The sequence below is a fragment of the Cyprinodon variegatus genome, unplaced genomic scaffold (assembly GCF_000732505.1).
Source record: "Cyprinodon variegatus isolate N-32 unplaced genomic scaffold, C_variegatus-1.0 Scaffold2249, whole genome shotgun sequence".
Classification (NCBI taxonomy): Eukaryota; Metazoa; Chordata; class Actinopteri; order Cyprinodontiformes; family Cyprinodontidae; genus Cyprinodon; species Cyprinodon variegatus.
In genome coordinates, this window is record NW_015152702.1 from 3,756 (window position 1) to 16,811 (window position 13,056).

The following is a 13,056-nucleotide window of genomic DNA, read 5'->3' on the forward strand; positions in this document are numbered from 1 at the left end:
AGAATTTAGTTCCACACTCCATTCCACTTGTTGGTGGTTTTGCACCATTAGCTTTTGTCTTCTCTTCATTGGCTTCCTGTTAAATCCAGAATAGAATTTAAAATCCTCCTTCTCACATATAAAGCCTTAAATGGCCAAGCTCCATCTGATATCAGAGATCTGATTGTTCCTGATGTTCCTAACAGAGCACTTCGCTCTCAATCTGCAGGTTTACTAGTGGTTCCTAGCAGGGGCGCCTCTAGAAATGTTTCATAGTGGGGGCCAGATGGGGCCTCTTAAATTCTTGGGGTGGCACAAAGAAACATCTTTTTAGAGTTTTATTCTACTGCTGTGGTAAAACTGCCTGTGGAAAACTAACCTAAAGATCTCAGTAAACACCTACTCATGTCTTTTGGCTTATTGTGTGATTATTAATGTTACTACTGATCTAATGTGCGCAGACATAGACCAGTTAACATTTTGAGTTGAACAATAGTTGTGTTTTATTTATATTAGAAATAAGTTGTACATTTATTGTTTTTTTGAAAACAAAAAATGACTGCGGGTCCAGGAACAGGTGGAACACCTGCTTTCACTGAGTTCTGCTGCTTCTGTCATCAAAGCTGCTGACTGTGTTATGATCTTGGTTCTGTTAGTTTTTCTGTAAGTTTTCAGTTTCAAGTTCATCCAGGTTTTTCCTTGTTTTCTAGCTTTATTGGTGTGTCTGGATTCATTTAAGTTTCTTAGGTTTTACTGTCTGTCCTCTGTTGCCCCCTTGTTTTATTTTCCCTTGTCTTCCTCCTCAGCTCTGCTCACACCTGCTCCTCATCAGCTTGTTAGCTCTACCTTTGTTCAGTCAGCCATAAATACACTCCCTCTGCAGTCCCTCTTTGCTGGTTCCTTGTCTTACCTTTTTTCAACCTGGGTCCTTGATGGTTTTCCCCTGACGTCTCCATGGTTCTGGTTTGTGTTTTATTTTATGTTGGATTTGTTGGATTCCTGTTTTTGCTGCCTGATATTTCATTAAATATTTAAAGAACTCACCCCTGCCTGTCAGCCTCTGCATTTGGGTCCTCACAAAAACCTCCAAACAAATCATGACAGACTGGTCAATGGGGTGGCCATGGCAACCCTGGGCTATGCCCTGGTGGCGCACTTGGTTCCTAGAATTTCTAAAAGTAGAATGGGAGGCAGATCTTTCAGTTATCTCTTTGGCCGCATCAGGACCAAGCATCTCATTTAAAATGGCTTTACAAACTGGTGGTATTGATGTTGGGTTGGTTTTCAACAAACACCAAGCATAGCGGAGTTGGCGATGTCACATCCCCTGTGAAAGTAAATAGATAGCTTTGGCTGTATTCCCTTGCGCTCACCCCCTTGACTTTTTTCTTTTGTCAACCACTCATACCAGGACCTTCATCTGGGTCAGAATTTTTTCCTGGGCCCTGTTCGGTGTTTGCATTTTCTCTTGTCAAAAACCTCTCCATCACTGTCACTTACTTGTCTTACTGGGATCCCAAACATTCCCTGCTACTCCATTGTCTTTACAGAAATGTATCCTCCTCTGCTGCCACCCACTGAAAAAGAAGACTATAACATTAGACTTATTTTCAGCCCAGACGCCTGACAATGGTTAATTAAGTGCAATTAGAATATTTAGAAATTTAGAAAACACTGGGTTAGGGTTAGGGGTCTCTCAGGGCCAAATATTTTGTCTTTGGGCACACTGGTTAAAAATCACTGAGAGAATTTTTCAGGCGCTGGACCAGAGTTGATGGAGAAGTCTCCAGTGTAGAGGATGAAGAGGGACGGTGGCAGCATAGTTCCTGAGGAACCCGCATGCTGTTAGAATAGATTAGATTAGAATAGAATAGAATAGAATAGAATAGAATAGAATAGAATAGAATAGAATAGAATAGAATAGAATAGAATAGAATAGAATAGAATAGAATAGAATAGAACTTTATTGGGCTTTAAAATTGAGAAATTCACTTGTGACATTCACTCCTATAAACAAACAGAAGATGCACAAAATATGTCTTATGTACAGTAAAGTGGTGGCATGTAAAGTGGCGTTTCTGTTTGTTAAATAGATAAATAGTATAAGTTATTGCAGTGTTATTACACCAGGTTATAGTGCAGTGGCATTGTACAGTCTGATGGCAGCAGGGATGGAGGACCTGCAGTAGCATCCCTTATTACACATCGGGTGTATAAAGGCCTGGTTATCCTCCACCAGCAGTGTGTCGCAGACATTTTTGATTTCTGCCCAATATTGAAGCGTGTTCTGCGCTATGCTATTTCACGCCACAATGCCAGAGGGCCAATCAGGAACTAGCTGAGGGTCTAGATACAGCCGAGGCGGTGAGGAAGTGGAGGCAAGTTTCTGCGACAACAGAGGGACATGAGGGCCAAAAAGAGCGGGGATCCAGGTGGAAAAAGGGTCCCAGCGTTCTGGCGCACCTTGTTCTGCAAGCTGCTCCATCTTCACCAGTCGTTTTCCACAATGGCGGTCAGACAAACAGAACAAGGTGGTAAGGAACCAAACAGGAAATACGCATAGTGTAGAGCGGATGTAGATTTGACCAATCAGAGGCCTCCTGTCTGCGGTCACCTACAATTTGGGAGAGGTGCAGCATAGTGTCTGTGGAAGGGGCGGGGCTTATCTGCGTTCACTGCAACACGCATGCAGACGACCTGGTTTCTAAGTTTAAATCAGCCTTAAGTCTCTGACTAAAGGAGCTGCTCAGCTCCTTTCAGTCTGCTGCAGAGGGTGGAAGGTGGCGTCCATGATGGATGGAAGTTTGGACAGAGTGCCGCCTTGGACAGAAACGGCCTTTCTGACCAGTTTGTTCAGTCTCTTTCTGTCCCGCTCTGAGCTGCCAGGGGCGCAGCAGACAACAGTGTAGAGGAGGGCTGATGCCTCCACAGAGTCAGAGGAAGGTTTTGGGAGGGTCCTGCTCATTCCAAGAGATCTCAGCCTCCTTAGGAGGTGGAGGCGTCTCTGGAGCTTCTTTTACAGGGCGTTGGTGTCATTCAGTTATTCTAAGATCCTTCACTAAAACCAGTTTTTAATTTCCCAGGTTGGATGAGAGCAGTTGGTGGAACATAACAAACAGGTCTGGACAGGTACTGCAGTTGAATGATGCAGAGATAAACTAGTGAAAATCTATGGGCAGAACAGATGTTGGTTCTCTGTAGACTGATTTGAACTGAACCAAAAAGAATTTCTATTTTAAGTGCATTATGCTGTCGGTTCATAATATCCAAACTCTTATAATACAGTTAAAATGAGCAAAGAGGATCAACCCAGAAACACCTGCGGATTATGAAAAAAAATACATAAATAAAAACTAAAAAGAACAACCTCACTCAATAATTATAGGGCTTAATCATAAGCCATTAAACACAATGAATATAAAACAAGAAGATTGCAGAATTTTGAAAAGACGTTATGAAAAGTCATGCAGGACGAATGTTGCCAATAGATGTAACCATCAAAGCTTAGGAGACAGACATCAGGTTAATGACTCTCTTTCAATGTTCTGTAGAACAAACAAAGAATTCCCCTTAGGGGAGTTTCTGTTTTTGATTGACAGGATGTTCTCTGGAAACGCCAAGGACAAAAACTAAAGAATGCCAGAAACAGGCTCAGCAGGTCTATCACACCCACAACTGTTCTTTCCTTTTAACCCTGACCTGAGATCAACTCAACTGATGCATGACTATAGAAAGTTTTTCACATCGTCACAGACGAGTTAGGGTTATTATCTATGATCAGTGGCCTTTTTACAGATGCTTTCTTCTCTGAAACAAATTCTGTTGACACTTCACAGATGTGACATGTTTCCTTGTTTTCTGGATATTTCATACACATTTATTGTAGAACAGCTGCAGAGTCTATGTTTATTTGGTTATTTATAAGGATCCCAAATAATTTCCACTAAATCAGTTACACAAGCATTACTCATACAGCATTTAGGATTATTTGACAAAAATATGGGATATAATTAATCTGACAACATATTTACATACATGAACTTAAATTTAAAACATTGGGTTTCTGTGCTTTTTTAAAAGAAGGTTAGACCATGAAAATTGATGATCCACTGACTTTACTGCATGATTGTATTATTCTACAACCACTGTCTAATTCTAATAAACATGGATCTAGTTTTGCTAACATTAGTATATTATTTTTATTTGTCCATTTCTTAAGTAAACCAATTTCATTTTCCAGCACAGATTATATCTCAGAGTTATGTGATTGTGAATAAGACAATGTTGAGACATCCGCATGGATGACACAGAAGATTGGTGTAATACACGAGGCAAGACGTTAGAATAAAAAGAGAAAAAGAGAGGGCTGAGGGGACTACCCTGAGGAAGACCTGATGGGGATCTCACAACTTTTTGACAAGAAGCCATAAGAAACTACTTGATGACTACAGTTATAGTCTTTGATAGGAAGGTTAGGAAAATAGTTTTAAACGATTTTCTTTTAGCTAGGTATTTCTACCATCATCTTAATCAGTATGTTTGTGTATTCATTACTAAAGAAAACTATATTTTTAATGTTACTATAATAATGTTGTGTGTTGTAGCATGCTAGATCTAATTCTTTGTTGGTTATAGAATACAGAATGAAATCATCTTGTAAACTAAAGGCATTTCTTGAAAGCGGTTTTCTGATGGGGGCTGTCTGTGTTAGGGGCAGAGAGACATGTGGCCATTTTGATCCTTCAATAAACTGCTTTGAGTTGGTTCCAGGGGCAGAGGACCACCTTTTCTTCCAATCAGAATTTGCTTTCCACATCCTGTAAGCTTTCTCATCTCCCCCAACTCAATGCTACCAGCGGGGCTCCCCTCTTCAAATACCGACTATGTTAATTGGTTGAAGACGCAGAGTCGTTGGTCAGGTCATGTGACCTGGAAGAATGTATCACTTTACGGCCACTGGCTCTTATACAGTCATGGAGCTAAGGCTTTAGCTCTAGTATTTTTCCACCTGTTGGACTACTGGTCATGGCTGAGGCAAGATTAAACCTTCTGAGGCTGAAAAGAGAAAACATGAAAGGGATCCAGGAAAAGCAAGAGTTGAGCATAGAAAGAAGTTTGTTCTTTGGCTCAGAATGAAAGAAGAAGACGGATGTAAAACCAATTCTGTTTTCTCAACTTTAGTATTGGACTGCTAAGTTAACACTTTACTCCTAGTATGGAGTATCTCAGTTAGTAACTCAGTTACTTTTTGGGAGAAGTAACTAGTAACTATAACTAATTATTTTCAAAGTAAGGTGCCCAACACTGGTAGCTAAGAGGTGGAGAAAGGTGATGAGGAGGTGAAAGTGGTATTTTTTATTTGTGAACCTCATACACAGACTTCAGGAAACATCTCACACTTACAAAATGTTTATAATGTAATTTTCCATAATATGGGATCTTTAAGAAAATACAGTAACCACTGTGTTAAAAATGAATTCCTTAGTTTAATAAATAAAACAACATCATTTCATTCAGGAAATGGAAAACATTTTGTGATTCATATGGAGAAACTGATATAAATGATGGTGATAAAACACAAGAAAACAAGCTTACTGTTCTGGACTGTTCTGTTTAGGTAGTTGTAGTTTAGCTGTGCCTCAAAAAGGGGAGGTTAAGAGTTAAGTACAGCAGATTTACCATTAACGGATGGATTAGAATTATACAACTTAAGAATTTAAAAAGTACTTTAAGAAGGTTTTATTTGATCTGTTACAATTTAGCAAAACACTGTCCAACATGAAAACAACATCATTAAGCTTATTAAGCTTGCTTACGAGTTTGTTAAACTATGATTTTCACATTTTGTAATGTAACCAAAAGTGGAAAAGATTTTAAATTTATGACTGAAAGAACTTTGGATATTAAGTTTTCTAATTCAAATAAAGGACCAGTAACATAATCATAGTTTTTGAACACTTGAGTGGGGATTTAAATCCATGGTAAATTTTAAATGTAGGATTTTAAGTTATCAACATCTGCTCTAATTTAGGATCTACCAGCTAGAAAACAGCCTTATTTATAATTGTATTACTTACATTAAAAATGAAACAACAAAACATAGGCTAAGGCGTAGAGCAAGGCCCTAGCATAGATTATGAAATCAGCTGCCTCATTTAGTTGTTTAGTTTTGTAGAATAAAAGCATTTCAATCTGAAAAACTCACAGGGAGAAAAATGACAATTAGGAGAAATTTATTGATACAATAACTTTAGTCTTTGGCGCTCAAACCTCAGCAGGAAACATAGCGCTGAATTTTGATAGATATGCATGAACAGGAGTAAAGAACTGCGTGAGCTGATACTAGAGCTTCACTCAGGGACCTGGAAGATGGAAGACCAGCTGGATAACTGGAGGTTGAGAGAACCTGTCCATGATGAGCAAGCATGAAGTGACAGTGGAGAGGAAACACTCCTCATTGGGAAGAAACCTCTGGCAGAACCAGGCTCAACATGGCGGTCTTCTGCCGGACCAGTTGAAATGAGACGCAGTAAGAGTCCGAGAGGATTGAAACTCTCATTAAGCTTTAGCTACAATGGTGGAGGAGGGGCTGGAGGAGGATGAATCATCTGAATGAAGTCACAGCGCATCCACTGCAGACAAGTTGCTGATCGGAGGCCTTTTAAGATGAACTTTGGTTGCTGATTGGCTTTGGTGGAGGCGTGGTTCAAAGCTGATTGGCTGTGTCGTAGGCGGAAAAAGGCGAAAAATCTATTTCTTCAGTTGAACTTCTACCTAGGCTCCATATAACAGACATGACATAAAACTAAAGTCATTCCAAATGGCAACTGCCTGGCTTTAAGAAACACTAAAAGAAATCAAGAAATAAAATGTGGTAATCAGTAACAGTTATTATTTATTTTTTTTTAGATCAAGCAGAGGGAAAACATATGGAATGATGAAATACAAAAGAACACTCCATCACATCACTAGTATTTAGTTGCAGCACCTCTGGCTTTTCTAACAGCTTGCAGTCCCTGAGTCATGGACTTAATTCTCTTCATCAATTTGGCTTCAACTTTCTCTGATTGCTGTTGTTCTGCCATATGCCATGATCATACTTTTTAGACATTGGGAACGACTGTCCAGAGGAGAGCATGCAGCTTTGGTGAATAACAGTTGAGGGGCTTCTGCAGCACCCCCTTTTCCGCCAAAGCAGTCACAGGCATGTCACATGGAAGCCATCAGAGGTGCGAAAAATCACCCCCCTCTCTGTGAGGACAGAACAAAACCACAGAGAACACCAGCTTTGCTCTCTTTTGCCTCCTGCTCTCTTTGCCTCCTCTCCTTTGCCCAGGAAGCTGGGGTCTGCTTTGGCTGGATCTCCACCACAGTGGAGATGCGGGCCCCAGGGGAAGCAGATCTCCAGAACCATCAAGGATAAGTCAGAACCTTTCAGAACCAAACTGCTGCAAAAGGGACCTTTCGCAACACTTTTTTTTTTTTTTGAGTTTCAGAACTTATAGAGCGAAACTGGATGAGAACCATGCCCTGGGTGTGAGTCTGTGGGGATCCCTGGTGTGAGACTGAGACAAAGAACCCCTGGTTGCTGCCCTGACTGCTGAGCTGCAGCTGGATGGAACTCAAGCTTTCCAACTGGACATGGAAAACAGGTTTGCAGGTCAACATGTGTTTACTGATGAGCAAAGACAAAGCTAACAGGATGGACTGCATGCTACGCTATGCTAGATGAATATGTGTTGAGCTGTTGCTAAAGCTTAGACCAGCTTTATTCACTAATGATTTAAACACTGATATAACATTAGTGTTCATGTGTTCCTCAGATGCTCATTACATTTCCATTACCAGGTCTGACCAGGAGTCATTTAGTGGAATCCTGATGTCTATTCGCTGCTAGCTATTTCAAAGAGGGTAAAGAATCATTTAGCTAAAGGTTATTGGTTCCTGATTAAGCAAATAATTTAATAAAACATTAATAATGTTTTATTCACCTCATGGATTTGCATTGTCAATTGGTCTGAAAACATTCCAATTTCTCTAAATTAGTGCAAAGCTAATTTAATCGTAACCCAAATTCTTCCAGATAAACATTGGTTTCAAACACAGAATCCATCTTAAACTTGTCATGGTTGGTTTAGAGATAAACCCACATGCAGAACACCACTGAGACTTGGTAAAAGGTTTAACAGAGTTTATTAAAGTTTCACACAAGACAAAACAAGATTCAGGTTCAGGTCCGGGCAGGATTCTCTGGCGTCTGTAGAGACGGATAGTTGGTTAGCTGGGTATGCAGATAAGTAAATGGGTTTTCAGATATTTCAGTGGATACCTTGAAGAGGTCCAGGTTAGTTCTGAGAGAGGGAACCGGTTGGGTCCAGAGACTGTTGGTTCAGCAGAGTGCTTAGGCAGCAGCAGCGTCTTACTTCTGACTTCCAGTGAACAGACCTTGGTTGAAGTGATCAGCTCTTTCCTAAGAGCAGCAGGTGGATTCCAGAGTGAGGTCTTCAGGTTTGGCTCTCTAGGACAGGCAGGCAGATTCAGGTTAAGCTCATCCAGAGCTTCTCTCGAGAGACTGGTTTCCTAGGAGCGAGAAGACAGAGGCAATTAGAATAAGGTTTCTCTAAGAAGATAACGATTAGTAAATTCAGAGGCTCAGGTTCGCTAACCAAACTTGGCTAACACTGCGGCGTCGAAGCAAGGTCTGGCAGCTGCTTATGAAGGCCGGTCTCCTGATGAGCTGATGAGCGTCAGCTGAGCTGGAGGGCTCCAGCCCAGGAGGATCCACAGCGCACTCTGCTGGAGAAGGTGGAAAATCTCCAGATCCCAACATTACCCCCCTCTCAACGACCGCCTCTTGGCGGTCCCGAGGAAGTAGACGGAAGAGAACTCTCATACTCCTCGATCAATGACGGATCGAGGATGTATGAGCCAGGAACCCAGGACCCCTCCCAGTCGACGAGGTACTGCCATCCGCGACCTCGCCGACGGGAGTCCACGATCCGGCGAACAGTGTATGCCGGATGGCCGTCGATGTCCAGAGCGGGTGGAGGGGAGTCGGATGGTGGGCACAAAGGACTGGAAATGACAGGTTTTAACTGGGAGACATGGAATGTGGGGTGGATGCGAAGAGAAGGTGGAAGATGTAGGCGGACAACAGAGGGATTGATGATTCGATCCATCTTGTAAGGACCAATGAATCTCGGGGAAAGTTTTCTGGACATACCTTTCAGAGGTATGTCCCGGGTTGACAGCCAAACCTCTTTCCAAGGGTGAAGTTGGGAGCCGGACGTCTCCTAGTCTGCAAACCTCTTGGTAGACACAGAGGAACGGGTGAGGGCAGTGATGGTCTCCTTCCAAATTCGTTGGGAACGACGGATGTGATGATGGACAGATCTTACAGATATATCTCGTCAGCAGAAAAGAATGGAGGCTGATAACCTAGAGACACTTGGAAGGGGGACAAACCAGTGGAGGCAGTTCTGAGGGAGTTGTGTGCATACTCAATCCAAGTTAAAAACTGACTCCAGTCGGAAGGATTATTAGAGGTCAGGCAGTGGAGAGTGGACTCGAGTTGCTGGTTCATCCGCTCCGTCTGCCCGTTAGATTGAGGATGGTAACCTGAAGTTAAAGAGGATTTACAGTTTAGAGCCAAACAGAAAGCTTTCCAGACCTGAGAGATGAACTGGGGACCACGATCTGAGAGGATTTCCTGAGGGATACCATGGAGGCGAAAAACATGCTTCACCAGAAGCTGAGCCGTCTGGAATGCAGTAGGGAGCTTTCTGAGGGGAATCAGATGACAGGCCTTGGAGAATCGATCAACTATGGTTAGAATTGTAGTCATACCTCGAGAAATCGGAAGACCAGTGACGAACTCAATGGCGATATGCAACCAGGGATGGGTTGGAACCGGTAGAGGATGTAACAGGCCAGAAGGTGGTTGGTGAGAGGTCTTATTTCAGGCGCAGATGGAACAAGCCAGCACGTACTCCTTAACGTCTTTATGTAAGGACGGCCACCAAAATCGCCTGCTTATGAGGGCGATGGTTCTGCTTACTCCAGGATGGGCCGAAAATTTTGCTGTGTGCATCCACTGGATGAGGCGGGATCTGACAGAAGAAGGACCATACATTTTATTAGGAGGACCATTACCTGGGTCAGGTTCTCAGGCCAGGGCAAAGTTGATCAAATCAGTGATCTCCCAGGAAACGGCTCCTACAGTACATGAGGCGGGAAGAACAGGTTCGGATGTCTCAGGTTGATCGGACGAATACAGACGAGAGAGAGAGTCGGGCTTGACGTTTTTGGAACAAGGTCTGTATGAAATTATGAGATTAAACCGAGAGAAGAATAAAGACCACCTTGAATGCCATGAAATGAATCTTTTGGCTGACTGAATATAGGCCAGGTTCTTGTGGTCTGTCCAAACCAGTAATGGATGCTCAGCCCCCTCGAGCCAGTGTCTCCATTCCTCTAATGCGAGCTTAATGGCCAGAAGTTCTCGATCTCCAACGTCATAATTTTGCTCAGCTGGACAGAGTCTGCGTGAATAGAAAGCACATGGATGAGTCTTATGATCAGAATCAGACTGCTGAGACAACACAGCTCCAACACCGGAATCAGATGCATCAACCTCGAGGATGAACTGCTTCGTTGGATCTGGCTGAACCAAAATGGGAGCGCTGGAAAAGGGTTTCTTTAATTTATTAAAGGCCTCTTCGGCTTCAGGAGTCCATTGAAAGGTTCTCTTAAAAGAAGTAAGAGCTGTGAGAGGTAGGGCTGTCTGGCTATAATTTTTAATAAATCTCCTGTAGAAGTTTGCAAAACCGAGGAATCTCTGAAGTTGCTTGAGGTTTTCAGGTGTAGGCCAATCCAGAACTGCCTTTATCTTATCTTCTGATGGCTTCACCTGCCCGCCCTCGAGCACAAACCCTAGAAAGGTGACAGATTGCTGATGAAATTCACATTTTTCGGCTTTCACAAAAAGTTTATTCTCCAGCAGTCTCTGAAGGACTAAACGAATATGTCTTTTGTGGTCAGAGAGGTTCTTGGAGTAAATCAAAATGTCATCGATGTAAACAAAAACAAAAATGTTCAAAAAGTCTCTGAGGACGTCATTAACCAGAGCTTGGAAACAGGCAGGAGCGTTAGTGAGGCCAAAAGGCACGACCAGATACTCGAATTGCCCTAAGGGGGTCTTAAAAGCGTTTTCCATTCATCCCCTTCTCTTATTCTGAGGAGCTGGTAGGCGTTTCTTAGATCGAGCTTGGTGAACACTGTAGCACCTTGTACATGTTCAAAAGCTGATGCCAGTAAAGGTAGGGGATATTTATTCTTGACGGTAATCTGATTTAAACCTCTGTAATCAATACAGGGGCGCAGGGAACCATCCTTTTTACCCACAAAGAAAAAACCAGCACCGAGAGGGGATGAAGAAGGGCGAATTATTCCAGCAGCCAGGGATTCGTTTATGTATTTTTCCATAGTCCCTTGTTCAGGTTTGGAAATGTTATACAGTCTGCTGCTGGGAAGAGGTGCTCCAGTTAATAGATCTATGGCACAGTCATATGGTCTGTGAGGTGGAAGAGACGTCGCACTGACCTTACTGAAAACTGGAGCCAGATCATGATACTCAGGGGGAACAGAAGTAAGGTCAGGAGAGTCCATCTCCCCCCTACCTCTAGGGGACTGAATAGTAGGAGCCGCAGAACGAAGACAGGATTCATGACAGGAAGTTGACCAGGAATCAATGTGGCGTTCAGGCCAGTTGATGTGGGGGTTATGACGCTCCAGCCATTCCAATCCTAACACCAGGGAGGAACAAGCTGAAGGAAAAACAAAAAAAGTTAGCATTTCCTGATGGTTTCCAGAGATCAACAGTTCCAAAGGTTGTGTCTGATGAGTAACTTGATGAAGCTTCTTTCCATCGATGGCAGAGACTCGGAGGGGTTTGATTAAAGGAACAGTCTCAATCTTTAGCTGCTGGACCAGTTCAGAATCAATTAGGTTTCTTTCACAGCCAGAGTCGATGAATGCTGACAAGGTGAGATTCTGGTTAGCAAAAAACAGAGTCGTGGTAACAACAAATGAGGAGTTTTTTCAGATTTTAGGTGGCCCGTCAGACTCCTCACATCCTCTGACGGGCCGTGGCTTTTGATTTAGCCGGGCAAGAAGCAATAAAGTGTCCAGTCTCGCCACAGTACAGGCACAGTTTAGCTCTGAATCTTCGTTGCCTTTCTTCAGGAGATAGCCTGGTGTGTCCGATTTGCATGGGTTCACCTTCCGCTCCTTCAGAAGGAGAGAAATAAGATACCTTGACGGGAGCTGGGCGAGTCAGATCCTTTGACCTCGGCTTAGAAACGGATTCTGGGGAGCCAGGAAAAACAGAAGCATTATCAGATGCAGGGGTTGAAACAAAAAAATTTCGGTCTTTCTGTCTTGAGGGATTTCTAGTCCAGAGTCTGTTATCCAACCTGATAGTCAGACGGATTAAATCCTCCAAACTCGCTGGTTCGTCTAATGTGGCGAGTTCATCTTTAATGTTGTCATTCAGAGCCTTAAAATAAGCACTCTTAAGTGCGCACTCGTTCCAACCTGAGGCTGCGGCTTTAACCCGGAAGTCAATGGAGAACTCAGCTACTGTTGATTTTCCCTGTTTCAAATCTAGCAGGGCTCGGGAATCAATGGTTTTATCAGAGTCATGGTTGAAAACCTGAGAAAACTCAGAGATGAATTCTGAAAAAGTACATGAAAAGCTGGACTCAGAAGAGAACCTTGCCTCTGCCCATTCTAGGGCTCGACCAGTAAGCTGAGAGAGAACGAAAGAAATCTTCTTTCTATCATTGGGAAAACTACCAGGAGAGTGTTCAAAAAGTAAACGGCATTGAAACAAAAATCCTTTACACTCCTTTTGATTACCTGAAAATCTTTCAGGAGGACTCGGACGGAACTCAGGAAATGACGTCACAGACAGTGACCTTTGTGGCGGAAGTGGTTCCGGAATAGGACGGACTGCAGGCTAGGGTGGCCAGATGTCCGGCTTTAGGGCGGACAGTCCGGCTTTTCATTGCACTGTCC